At 41.5% G+C, this 14,598-nt stretch overlaps 1 protein-coding gene across 4 annotated transcripts in view; it reads left to right on the forward strand.

Moving 5' to 3' along the window:
• camkmt (calmodulin-lysine N-methyltransferase) overlaps positions 1–14,598 on the forward strand; it is a 261,921-nt gene that overhangs the window by 168,941 nt on the left and 78,382 nt on the right. The window lies entirely within an intron of this gene.

A 14,598-nucleotide genomic window follows, 5' to 3' on the forward strand; every position in this document is an offset into this window, starting at 1 on the left:
TGCCTCTGTGCAACTACAATATCCAGAATGTGAGTCAGGCAGAACATTTATAATGAACAGCTGAGGTGCGAGTGGCAGGGATAAAACATAAACATTAAATAGATTTCAATTTTTTTTAGCATTTTAAATGTTTTAAGCTATTAAATAAAAATTCTGAACTAGCAGTTAGGGATGATCTCCCTCCCCTTCGAGGGCGATTAATATTTGCAGAGGGGAAAAGTTATTTGTGGGACGTTTTATGCAAGCAGACTTGGTAAGTCAGTTAGCCTGGCCTGGATCGTGGCAATAAAGCACCTCTTAAATCACTAGCTATTGAAGACTCAACAGTGGAAAAAAGCTCCTTTGGCAATACTACACCAAAGACAGCTTTTGCAAGAACTACAAACCTATAATGGAAAGTAAAGGGGAAATATAAATCATTTAAATAACTGAGTAAAGAAGAGTTTTGAGAAGGGAAGAGGGAAAGAGTAAAATATTTGCATTTTAAGCAAATACTGCAAATCCACTTTAGGAAATAGAACAAAAAATGTTATGATGGGAATAACTGAGAATAAGAGGCTTAGGGGAGAAAACAATGAAGATTCTTGCATCTTAACCAAGTTTTGTAAACTGATAGGTAAATAGTGTTACAGATATATCTGAGAGGTCTGTATCTTTCGGTATCAGTAAGGCATGTAATATATTTTTTACCTCACTCCACCCATGATATGTTGCTTCAGTTAATTTTACTGTAGAACAGCAGTGATTGAATCACTGTTACATTTAGACTGTTACGGGACCATCGTAAACATCAGAAACTGCACACCGGGTTCCAAATTATCCACGAGCAATGCCGAGGAGGGTCTGCTAGTATTTCGTTAATTTTGTGATGTTCACGTCAGCTCTGGCTCATTTATTGCAGTGGTCTTATGTTATGTGCCTGAAGAATCCATGTATCTTCTAGCCTCGGCAGTACTCCATCCTAGGCTCCCATTTTCTTCACTCACTTGAGAGCAATATTCATGACTTGTGGTTTTGGGAATTTTCCGAATGATCCATCTACTCCTGTTGAGATTTAGGGGATTGCCTGTTATTTTTCTTTACATTCTACAATTCTATTCCATCTGAGCTGTGTGTTTTCCTAGTGATCTAGGGATTTTTTTTTATCCGTTCATGGGATGTGGGTGTAGCTGGCAAGGCCAGCATTTATTACCCATCCCTAATTGCCCTTGAGAAGGTGGTGCTGAGCCGCCGCCTTGAACCGCTGCAGTCCGTATGGTGAAGATTCTGCGACAGTGCTGTTAGGTAGGGAGTTCCAGGATTTTGACCCAGCAACGATGAAGGAACGGCGATATATTTCCAAGTCGGGACGGTGTGTAACTTGGAGGGGAACGTGCAGGTGGTGTTGTTCCCATGTGCCTGCTGCCCTTGTCCTTCTAGGTGGTAGAGGTTGCAGGTTTGGGAGGTGCTGTCAAAGAAGCCTTGACGAGTTGCTGCAGTGCATCCTCTGGATGGTACACACAGCAGCCACAATGCGCCGGTGGTGAAGGGGGGGAATGTTTATGGTGGTGGATGGGGTGCCAATCAAGCAGGCTGCTTTGTCCTGTATGGTGTCGAGCTTCTCGAGTGTTGTTGGAGCTGCACTCATCCAGGCAAGTGGAGAGTATCCCATCGCACTCTGGACCTGTGCCTTATAGATGGTGGAAAGGCTTTGGGGAGTCAGGAGGTGAGTCACTCGCCGCAGAATACCCAGCCTCTGACCTGCTCTTGTAGCCACAGTGTTTATGTGGCTGGTCCAGTTAAGTTTCTGGTCAATAGTGACACCCAGGATGTTGATGGTGGGGGATTCGGCGATGGACTGCTGTTGAATGTCAAGGAGAGGTGGTTAGAGACTCTCTTGTTGGAGATGGTCATTATCTGGCACTTGTCTGGCGCAAATGCTACTTGCCACTTATCAGCCCAAGCCTGGATGTTGTCCAGGTCTTGCTACATACGGGCATGGACTGCTTCATTACCTGAGGGGTTGCGAATGGAACTGAACACGTGCAATCATCAGCGAACATCCCCATTTCTGACCTTATGATGGAGGGAAGTTCATTGATGAAGCAGCTGAAGATGATTGGGCCTAGGACACTGCCCTGAGGATCTCCTGCAGCAATGTTCCGGGGCTGAGATAATTGGCCTCCAACAACCACTACCATCTTCCTTTGTGCTAGGTATGACTCCAGTCACTGGAGAGATTTCCCCAATTCCCATTGACTTCGATTTTTACTAGGGCTTCTTGGTGCCACACTCAGTCAAATGCAGCCTTGATGTCAAGGGCAGTCACTCTCACCTCACCTCTGGAATTCAGCTCTTTTGTCCATGTTTGGACCAAAGCTCTAATGAGTTCTATAGCCGAGTGGTCCTGGCGGAACCCAAACTGAGCATCGGTGAGCAGATTATTGGTTAGTAAGTGCCGCTTGATAGCACTGTTGACGACACCTTCATCACTTTGCTGTTGATTGAGAGTAGACTGATGGGGCAGTAATTGGCCGGATTGGATTTGTCCTGCTTTTTGTGGACAGGACATCCTTGGGCAATTTTCCACATTGTCAGGTGGATGCCAGTGTTGTAGCTGTACTGGAATAGTTTGGCTAGAGGCGCGGCTAGTTCTGGAGCACAAGTCTTCAGCACTACAGCCAGGATGTTGTCGGGGCCCATAGCCTTTCCTGTATCCAGTGCACTCAGCCGTTTCTTGATATCACGTGGAGTGAATCGAATTGGCTGAAGACTGGCTTCTGTGATGGTGGGGTTATCGGGAGGAGGCCGAGATGGATCATCCACTCGGCACTTCTGGATCATCTCTCAACAGCTGCAGCTAATGTTGTGTCAGTTAGCTGATTCAAAAAGAACTGCATAAACACCTGGTTAATAAAAGGATTGAAGATTATAGGAATACATTTAAACAGAGGTAATCAAGTGCCTTGGAACACTATGATTCCTGTGCTCCTGGAGCCAAGAAAATTTCAGGTGTGGAAAGGGTTAAATATTGAAGCTGCATGGATGCCATTAAATGAAAGTTGTAAGGGATTGATGAATATTCTGGGGTTTTACTTGATTATCTTTTGGGGAGAAATTATGTAGAGTGTTCCCTTAGGCATTTATAAAGAAAGTTGAGTGCATCCATGATAGAGTTGATTATACACCGCTTGTGGAAGAAATGGGTTTGATTGGTTGACATTTTCTCAATGCAATGCTTTTATGCAATTAAAGTGTCTGTCTTTCTGGTGGTCTAGGGGGCCATCTGTTGGAAAAGTTTATTTCTCTAGCATTCTAGGAGACTACATGGCTGAATCTGTGATTGGGTGCTGTGAGGGTGTGCAGCTTAGGAAATCTCAGGGCCCATAGCCTGTGATTTTCCATCCATTAATTTTAATGGATGGAAGATCACAGGCTGTGGGCCTGTTATTTCCTGACTTGCACTCCCTGCAAGCTTTGCTATGTGCCGGAATGCCAAATTACATAATCAGCACTTATCTTTTCAAGAGGTTCCTATGCTTTACAGTCTAGCAGGATGTCTATCTGATATGTCTTTCTGTTGGTGTCTTAATAGGTTATTGAAGGGGAAGATCAGAATTAATAAGGCTATTAGAATAGAAACAGAAGGCATTAGCTGAAATAACTACTGAGAACATTCTATCAAAAGAGAAAGTGGAATTATCAGGCTACGATGTAGTGCAACATAAAAACATTGCTGTAGAAGGGGCAAGGGATGTCAAAAGATTAAATGAGGAAAGCAGGAAAAGGAATGAGGGTGAACAGTCCAAAAAATTGGAATCATTATTGAATGGTATGTTTGTGAATGTGAGTTAGAAGCATTAGTAATGGGAGCAATTGATAGAGGAATGTGATATAGTAGCTATGACGGAGCTGTGGCTTAAGTTTGGACAGGAATGAGAACTTAATATTCTTGGGTATAACATTTTCAGGAATGAGAGGGAGGGAAATAAAGGGAGTGGGATGGTGGTGTTAGTGAAGTATTTTATCACAGTGCTAGAACATAATGATGTCTTAAGGGGTTGTGTTAAATCAGTTTCCATATGGATAGAGTTAAGAAAAAGGAAGGGAAATGGTATGGGCCACCAAATAGAGATGGAGATCTGCAGACAGTTCAGAGCGATATTAAGAAGAGGGAAATAATATTGCCTGATTTGAACTATCACAGGATAGAATGGAATAATGTTAATGCATGTGGTCAAAATGGGAAAAGCTTTTTAGGACTGCCTCCTAGATCAATATGTTTCTCGTCCAACAGGGAAATGAAGTGGGGCAAATAACTAACACGATAGCAGGAGAACAATTGGGAAACACTAATGTAGGAATAGAAGAACACGAAGAGTCAAAGATAAGGGTGCTGAACTGGAAAAGTGCAATGAAACAGAATGGGATCTGGCCCAATATAACTGGGCAGAAAAGTTAGGTTCAACAGATTAGCAGTGTGAAATTTTCAAATATGAAATGAATAGAGTACAAAATAAATATATTCCTATAAGGTAAAAAGAGGGTGCATTAAAGTATAGAGTTCCATGGATAAATAGTTTAAAACTAAACTGAATTAAAAAGGAAGGCTTTTAATGAAGTTAGGGCTAACAATATTAAAGGAAATCATGAGGAAAATAGAAAGTAAAGGGGGGGGGGTGAAAATGGAGATTTAGAAGGACAAAAGAGAATATGAAAAAAGATGAGCAGATAATATAAAAGGGAATAGTAAGGGCTTTTATAGCATGTAAAAAGTAAAAGAATAATTAAAGAGAGAGTAGGATCACTCATTGATGAAAAGGGGTATCTGGTTGTTGAGGGTATGGCGCAGATGTTAAATAAGTATTTTGCATCAGTTTTTACAATTAATGATAGAAGTGTGCTGCAGGAGGATATGAAACAATTGGTAGTGATAATTGTAGAAAGGCAAATGGTTCTGAAAAAAATAGAAAACAAGGTGGATAAGTCACTGAGCACAGATGGCATGAACCCTAGGCTATTGAAGGAAGTCAGAGAGGCAACAGTAAAGGATTTGGCCACAGTGTTTCAATCCCTCTTAAATATGCAAGTTGTGCCATACGACTGAAAAATAGCTGATGCAACATGCATGCTCAAGAAGGGAGAGAAGGATAAATCAGGTTTCCATAAACCTGTTAGTCTAATGTCAGTTGTGGGAAAATTCTGAGAATTCATAATTTAAGTTTAAATTACTGAACATTTAGAAATGCATGGGTTAATCAGGGACAACCAGTACAGATTTTTTAAAGGCAGTTCATGATTGACAGATTTAGTAGACATTTTTGAAGAAGAGACAGGATGGATAGATAAAGGGAATGCAGTAATGTATACAGATTTTTAGAAGGCATTCAATAAGGTGTCTCACAAGAGGCTTATTAGAAAAATTGAGGTGTAGAAAAAATGAGGAAATGTAGAAGCATGGATGGAAAGTTGGTTGATCAACAGGAAGCAGAGAGTTAGAGCAGGTGTTGCTTGGACTGGAGAAGTGTTGGCAGCGATGTACCCTACGGGTCTTTGCTTGGTCCATTTTTGCTCCTGGTTTGGGACTTGACTATAGGGAACAAAATCTCAAAATTAGGAGATTTGGCAAACAATGAGGAGGACTACAGAAGACTTCAGGAAGACATAGGCAGGCTAGAATGGGCAAACAGGTGGCAGATGCAATTTAATGTAGATAAGCATGAGTAATATATTTTGGGAGAAAAAATAAGGAACGTACGTATACGCTTTTTAGAAAGACACTGAAGGGTGTGGATGAACAGAGAGACCTAGCGATTCAAATACATAATTCCCTGAAAGTAGGAGTGCAGGTAGATAAAGCCATAACAAGACCAGTAGAATTTTGCAATTTATTAATAAGAGTCCAAGAGTAAAGAAGTAATGATGAATTTATACAAAACATTGGTTAGACCACAGTGAGCGTACTGTGCAGTTTTGGGTGCCTCCTTATAGAAAGGGTATGGGGGATATTCAGCATAGATTCACCAGGAAGATGCTAACAATAGGAGACTATAGTTTTGAAGAGAGACTTAAGATATTTGGTCTCCACTGGAACAGACAAGGCTAAGAAGAGATTTAATAGAGGTTTTTAAAATTTTGAAGAATTTTGATAAAGTGGCTAGGGAAAGCCTTTTCCCTCTGGTTGATTGGGTTGGTGACAAGGGATCATCAATTTACAATCATCACTAAGAGTGAGGAAGGAGGTTAGGAGAAATTACCTTACACAAAGTGGTGACAGCATAGAATGAGGCAAAGAGTATTGCATCTTTTAAGGGAAAATTGGATAAATATTTGAAGCAGAGAAAGGTACAGGGCTATGAGGAGAGAGTGGGGCAGTGGAATTGGTTTTGGATTGTTCTAGCTGAGAGGCGGCATAGACATTGTGGTTCAGTGTCCTTTTGTCTTGCAATCAATAGGAAACTATCTGTTCAAGATGTACCTTCTCCTGGTGATGGGCCCCATTGTGTATGTCAATGGGACAACTCTTTCTGGACTGTCCTGTTGTGACTGTTCCAAGTTATAATTTAAGACAGGTTAAAGCATATAAATATATACCAATGTGTTTAACCTTCTCCCTTCCCAATAATAACTACAGCTAATAGTCTGAGCTGGCAGAATCCATCACCAATGTGCATGGACTGTAAGTATTGATTACATGATACTCTGGGATTGTAGAGCATGACCCTTTTTTTCCCATCCCCCTCCTTCCTCTCCTGACTCATTCTAAGGCATGGTTTCATGGTGCTAGCCACTCTCCAGTACCTCACACAGGTGACCATCCTATGTGTCTGACCTTAGGTAATGAGTGTTGGCAGGCTGTTGAACCATCTAATCTGACTTTCCAGCAGGGGGTCACCTGATAGATGTTCTGAATCAAATACCCAAGCTGATTTTTTTCTTCCATAACGTTGGACGCTTTGCTTGGTTGTCTATCGCAGGGATCAAACCTGGAAACTTCCTGTTCTATTTGCTCACTTCCAGACTAGTCATTGCATTTACTAACTGACTTATCGGGGAAGGTGTGAGCGAGACTTTTAATGAAAGATAATGCTGCAAAGCGACAGTTTGCTTAGAAAACACTCTAATAGCAGTAACATGTTTAAGTTTCTCCTTCACTTTTCCTATTTGTGTTTTGTAACGTAAGGCAGGAGCAAGATTACATTGCAGCTTGCAGCCTGAAAACCAGGGTTTTAATTTGAAATTGCTTCACTGTCGGTTTGTGCACTGACTGGAAGCAATGGCTCTTTGGATTAACTATTTCTCACAGTGCACTGCTTCACCACTGGACATGTAAATAAATATTTTAAATATAATTATGATCACTAATTACATGTGAACAGTCTTATCATGCAACTTTTAGCTATTTGGTGCATTGCGTTTGATTGTACCGTCTTCTGTTTTCTTGGTCTAATTTTGGATGCAACGAGCAATCATTGCGGGGTCTTGAGTTTGTAGCAATACTATCTAAATCTCAGCAGTGGGGAAGAGGATAGTTATTCATGATGAAGCAAATACTGGTAAGAAAACAGCAGTCATATTTTTATTAACCTAAATACCGTACAATATTTCTGTGCCCCCGTTAAGCTGTGGAAACAAGTAATGTAGGCACTGGGGGAAAGTAGAAAACATTAGACTGAAATGAAAATATTTTTCCAAATTAAAAGGGAACAACTCCCAGGAGAAGAGGAAGAGTCACCAGACTCATCTTAAGGCTTCAAAAGTTGCCAAAAGAACAGCCAAAAGCTCAGTTGTGTACAAGGCTAGTCTGTCTTTTTGTATGTTCATATGTTCATTGGTGGATTTTTATTCCCAGTATTAATTGCTACACATTTCGTTTAAAACATCAATCGGGCACATTGAAAAATGTGTACTTTACATGATCCTTAATATTCTCAAATAAGGTTATAATGTTTGGGGGAAACCCTGATGGCTGAGATAGTAAATGCACTGCCAAGTGTGGAACTTGGCTATACAGAACAGAAAGTTCCCAGGACAAATCCCCAGGCTATGTTTGGTTGCAGTAGCTACTCTACCTTTGCTCTTAGGGCCTTGAGGGGTAATTGGTCTGTGTTGCTAACCTTGATTGCTATACACTGACACCTGCTGAAATAAAGCACGTTTGCCGACCTTGGGTGAGGACAGACTCATCTGTGATCACCCTCCCCATGATCAGATACCTTGTAGACACACTGCCAGGTGCAAACACATATGAAGAATGCCACTTGAGCAAGGAGTGTATGGCCAGTTGAACTATAACCCAGCAAGAGTCGGTACCTTTATCAGAGGAAACCTGAAGGGAAAAGAACAACAACCATAATGCCCAATTAGGTTGTTTTAACTATTGGATTTAAATGATGGTATTGGGATATCGTAGCGTTGGAGTAAGCAGGCAAAGAAACGTCAATGCCACACTTGAGCACTCTGAGTGACTGTTGTCTGATTTTTTTTATTCCTACGTCCCTGAAGGTAAATGTTCAGCCTCCACTGAGCACTTCTCCCTTCAGTTACAGATGAGATGGGGACTTACCATGTGTTGGTGCTTGAATGTGTCTTCAATCAGTCTTTATCCAATACATACACTTTGCCACACTGCTCTGCACATGTTTCTGTATACTACTTTCAAGGCTGAGGAACAAAGATACATCCACTGTATTTCCTCCCTAAATCATAGATGCTCACATCAAATTGCTTACGGACAGGGAAGTATCTGCTCTCCACCATCTTCCGAAAATATTAATAATGCAAAACTGGACATACAGGAACTCAAATGTAATTAGCCTCCTGATTGGGTTTCCTTCCTGCTGCTCCACCCCACTGGAATCTCAAGCAACATGTTTTCCTCCCATCTGTCCCGTTAATGGCGGACAGCTCGCCCTTTCGCAACTTCTTCCTAACACCTGTGTAAATAAGTTGCTGTGTTGCTGCCAGGCATCGGTCCACTCTCTACTCACCATTAATGCAGTGTAATGGTTATGGCACCGGGCTGGCACCCCAGAGATTGAGATCAGATCCCACCAGGGCATGCTGTGAAATTGAAATTTAAAAAACCTGGCAATTTGTGGACCGGCACCAGAAAAATGACCAATGGAGCTATTGAATTGTTAATCAAACAGAGTCAGCATGGATTTGTGAAGGGTAGATCACGTCTAGCTAATTTGGTTGATTTTTTGAGGAGGTCACTAGCATGGTGGATAGGAGAGTGCCTATATGGACTTCCAGAAGGCATCTGATATGGTTCTGTACAGGTTCTGTATTAGCAAAAATGAGAGCACATGGAATTGGAGGTAACCTTGTGACATGGATTAATAATTGGTTGGGAGGTAGAAGATAGAGAGTAGGCATAAAGGGTTTGTTCTCTGCTTGGCAAGATATGACAAATGGTGTCCCCTAGGAATCTGTACTGGGGCCTCAGCTTTTTAACACAAATAAGAACTTAACATAAGAAATAGGAGCAGGAAGAGGCCATATGGCCCCTCGAGCCTGCTCTGTCATTCAATCAGATCATGGCTGATCTTCGACCTCAACTCCACTTTCCTGCCCGATCCCCATATCCCTTGATTCCCCTCGAGTTCAAAAATCTATCCATCTCAGCCTTGAATAATTCAATGACTCAGCATCCCCAGTCCTCTGGGGTAGACAATTCCAAAGATTCACAACCCTCTGCATGAAGAAATTCCTCCTCATCTCAGTCTTGAATGGTCGACCCCTTACCCTGTGACTATGCCCCCCTAGTTCTAGACTCTCTAGCCTAAATATCAATGACTTGAATGAAGGAATAGAGAGTTGTATATCCAAGTTTGCAGATGATACTAAGTTAAGAGCCTCAGGGAGTTGTTTTCATGGGAGGAGGAAGTTACAAAGGGACATGGACAGACTAAGTGAGTGGGCAAAACTACGGCCGATGGGCTTCAATGTAGGAAGTGTGAGGTCATCCACTTTGGATCTGAGAAAGACAAATCACAATATTTTCTGAATCGTTGAATCGTAGAATCTTACAACACAGAAGGTCGTCATTCGGCCCGTTGTGCCTGTGCCAGCTCATTGAAAGAGCTCTTCAATTTAGTCCCACGCCCCAGCTTTTTCCCTATAACCCTGACAATTCGTCCTCTTCAAGTACATGTCCAGTTGCCTTTTGAATGTTCTTATGGAATCTGCTTCCACCACCCTTTCAGGCAGTGTGTTCCAGATCTTAACAGCCCTCTGTGTGAAAAAATTTCTCCTCATTTTCTTTTGCCAATAATTTTAAATCTATGACCTCTGATTAGTGATCCATTTGCCAGTGGAAAAAGTTTCTCCTTACTTGGTCTATTAACACTTCATTATTTTGAATACCTCTATTAGGTCTCCCCTTAACCTTCACTGCTCTAAGGAGAACAATCCTAGCTTCTACAATCTCTCCACATAACTGAAGTCCCTCATCCCTAGTATCATCCTGGTAAACCTCCTCTGTAACCTCTACAAGGGCTTGACATCCTTCCTAAAGTATGGTGCCCAGAATTGTACACAATACTCCAGCTGATTTGTAACCAATGATTTGTAAAGGTTTAGCATGACTTCCTTGTTTTTATATCCAATTCCCCTATTTATAAAGCCAAGTATCCCATATGCTGTCTTAACCATCTTGTCAACTTGCCTTGCCACCTTCAAGATTTGTGACTATGCACCTCTCCCTCTGCTCTTGCAATCCCTTCAAAATAGTACCATTTAGATTATACTGCCTCTCCATGTTGTTCCTCCCAAAGTGCATCTTTTCACAGTTAACTACATTAAATTGCATCTGCCATGTATCTGCCCATTTCACTAGTCTGTCTAAGTCCTCTTGCAGTCTGCTGCTATCCTCCTTAGTATTTACTACGTTGCCAAGTTTTGTATTATCCACAAACTTCAAAAGTGTACTCCCTTTTGCCCAAGTCCAGGTCATTTATATGTAACAACAAAAGCAATGGTCCATATACCGACCTTTGGGGGACCCCGCTGCATACTTCTCTCCAGTCAGAAAAACACATTCACCACGACTCTCTGCCTTCTATCTCTTAGCCAATTACGTACCCAAGTTACCGCCGTCCCTTTAATCCCATGTGCTTCTATTTTCTGAATAAGTCTGTTAGGTGGTACCTTATTAAATGCCTTTTGAAAGTCCATATACTGCACTACCTTCATCAACCCTCTCTGATACTTCATCAAAGAGCTCAATCAGGTTAGTCAGACACGATTTGCCTTTAACAAATCTGTGCTGGCTGTCCCTTATTAACCCATTCTTCTCCAAGTGAGAATTAATTTTGTCCTTGACCCTGGCCTCTAGAAGTTTTCCCACCACTGACATTGGACTGATTGGCTTGTAGTTACCAGGTTTGACCCTCTCCTCTTTTGAATAGGGGTGTAACATTTGCAATCCTCCAGTCCTCTGGCACAACTCCCATATCCAAGGAGGATTGAAAGATTGTGGTCAGAGCTCCTGCTTTCTCCATCCTTGCTTCCCTCAACAGTGTAGGATGTATCCCATCTGGACCGGGTGACTTGTTAACTTTGAATGATGCCAACCTATTTAGCTCCTCCTTTCTATCTATTTTTATCCTTTCCAATATCTCTCCTCCCTCCTCCTCTACTGTGACATTAACTTCATCCTCTTCTTTTATGAAGACAGATACAATGTACACATTCAATACCTCAGTCATGCCCTCTGCCTCCACAGGAAGATTTCCTTCTTTGTCCCTTTACCACCATTCTTTTAACTATCCTTTTACTTTTTATATGTTTATAAAAGATTTTTGGGTTCCCTTTTATGTTACCCACTAATCTTTTCTTATATTCTCTCTCTTTGCCCTTCTTATATCTTTTTTCAATTTCCTCCTGCACTCTCTGTATTCTGCCTGGTTTTCTACTATATTCTTTACCTGACATTTGTCATAAACCTCCTTATTCTGTTTTATTTTAACCTCTATTTCCTTTGTCATCCAGGGAACTCTGGCTTTGGATGCCCTATCTTCCCTTCTTAAGGGAATATGCTTGGTTTGTACTCGAACTATCTCCACCTTGAAGGCCTGCCATTGCTCATTTTCTTGGCCAGTCTTTGTTTCCAGTCCACCTGTACTAGATCCCTTTTCAAATCACTGAAGTTGGCTCTCTTCCAGTTGGGTATTTTCACCAATGATTTTTCTTTGTCCCTTTCCGTAATTACTTTAAATCTAATTATATTATGATCACTATTACCCAGATGTTCTCCCACTGAAACACACTCCACTTGCCCTACTTCATTCCCCAGAACTAGATCCAGCACTGCTTCCTTCCTCATTGGGCTAGAAACATACGGATTAAGAACGTTCTCCTGTTCACAGTTTAGGAATTCTTCACCCTCCTTGCCCTTTACACTTTTTTTCCCAGTCCACATTAGGGTAATTGAAGTCCCCTACTATTACAGCTCTATTATTTTTACATTTCTCTGAAATTTGCCTACAGATTTGCTTCTCTATCTCCTTCTCACTATTTGGGGTCTATAGTAACCACCCAGCAATGTTTTCGGTTCCTTAACTTTTAACCAAATAGATTTAGTCTTTGAACCCGCTAGTGCATTGTCCCTCTGTAGATCTGTAATATTATCCTTGATCAATACTGCCACCGCCCCCCCCACACACACTTTTTTCCTTTCCTATCCCTCCTGAATACATTGTACCCAGGAATATTTAGTTCCCATTGCTGCTCATGTTTAAGCCAAGTCTCTGTTACAGCCATTATATCATAACTCCATGTGGCAACTTAAACTCATCACCTTATTTGTAATACTTCTCGCATTAACAAACATGCATTCCAACACCATGCTAGTCTGCTTTGCTTTTTTCCTCCATCTAATTCCTGCTCTTTCTATACATTCTTTATTCTGTTGCTATTTGTCCTGTTAGTTTTCCATGCACCTTGTCTCTCCTGTCTACTGCTATGCCTTGGTTCTCCTCCCCCTGCCAAATTAGTTTAAACCCTCTCCCACAGCACTAGTTAACCTTCCTACGAGGCCATTGGTCCCAGCCCTGTTCAGGTGCAACCCTTCTGGCTTGTACAGGTTCCTTCTGCCCCAGAACTGGTTCCAGTGCCCCAGGAATCTGCTGAGAGACTAGGAGCTGTGCAGGAGAAAAGGGGTTTAGTTGTCCATGTACACAAATCACTAAAAGCCAGTGCACAGATACAAATAGTAATTTAAAAAAGCTAATGGAATGTTGGCCTTAATCTCAAGGCGGGGCGGGGTGGGGGGGATGGCTGTTGGAATTCAAAAGTGAGGAAGTGATGCTTCAGTTGTGCAGAGCCTTGGTCAGATCCCATCTGGAGTACTGTATTCAGTTTTGGGCACCGAACCTCAGGAAAGATATATTGTCCTTGGAAGGGGTACAGCGCAGATTCACCAAATTGATACCGGGGCTTAAAGGGTTAAATTATGAGGACATGATGCATAAACTTGGTTTGTATTCCCTTGAGTTTAGAAGATTGAGGGGTGACCTAATTGAGGTATTTAACATGATTGAGGGATTGGATAAGGTAGATACAGAGAAACAATTTCCTCTGGTGGGGGAGTCCAGAACAAGGGGGCATAATTTTAAAATTAGAGCTAAGCCATTTAGGAGTGAAATCAGGAAAAACTTTCACAGAAAGGGTAATGGAAATCTGGAACGCAATCCCCCCAAAAGTCTGTGGATGGTGGGCCAGTTGAAATTTTCAAGACTGCAATCAATAGATTTTTGTTAGGTAAGGGTATTAAAGGATATGGAACAAAGGCGGGTAAATGGAGTTGAGGTACAGATCAGCCATGATCTAATTGAATGGCAGAACAGGCTCGAGGAGCTGAATGGCCTGCTTTTATTCCTATATATTCCACTCTAAGTTGCTCCTTTCATTTCCCTAAATTATTTAACTTTACCTCCCATTCTCCAAACCACTTTAAAACTAAATTTTATTTCCTCACTATTTCCCATTTTTTTACTGCAAGTCGCTATAGCCACAGAATGGCTCAATAAACCGCCAACGGTTTTGGGCCACAGTATCTCATATCATTTCATGATCCACAGGAACTTGGCCTGGGGAGGAGGTGAGCTGAAGGGATGAAATAGAAATTTTAAAGGATCATTGTCACCATGGTAACAGGTTTTATAAGATGCTTTATATGTAAACAGTGGAGTGTGCAATGATGTATTTGGTGCTCTAATGTTTCTCGTATCACAAATCACATTGCAACATTAAATGTATCATTTTATATTACAGTTTCAAGATAAAAATTTAGAAACGGAATTTGCAGTAGTTTGTTCTGATGTTTAAACTTAGTCCAATGACTGATGTGACAACATTGAAGGGCCTGTTCCAAGCAACTGTGCCAGTCCAGAATTTCCCCACAAACCTAACATCGCCTCTTGAAAAAACACAATAGAAACTATGTTTCTGAGTTCGTATTTGTAAGATGTTAGGTTTGTGCAATTTAGAATTGGGATTATTCTGTATGTGATGCTGTCAAGGGAATGCATCCCGGCCAGCAATGTGATATAAAGGTCTCTGACAGTAAGGCTAACCAAAGATTTGAGGAGTAATGGGATCAGCAGTGGGTAA

This window comes from Heptranchias perlo, chromosome 8, assembly GCF_035084215.1.
Source record: "Heptranchias perlo isolate sHepPer1 chromosome 8, sHepPer1.hap1, whole genome shotgun sequence".
Taxonomy (NCBI): Eukaryota; Metazoa; Chordata; class Chondrichthyes; order Hexanchiformes; family Hexanchidae; genus Heptranchias; species Heptranchias perlo.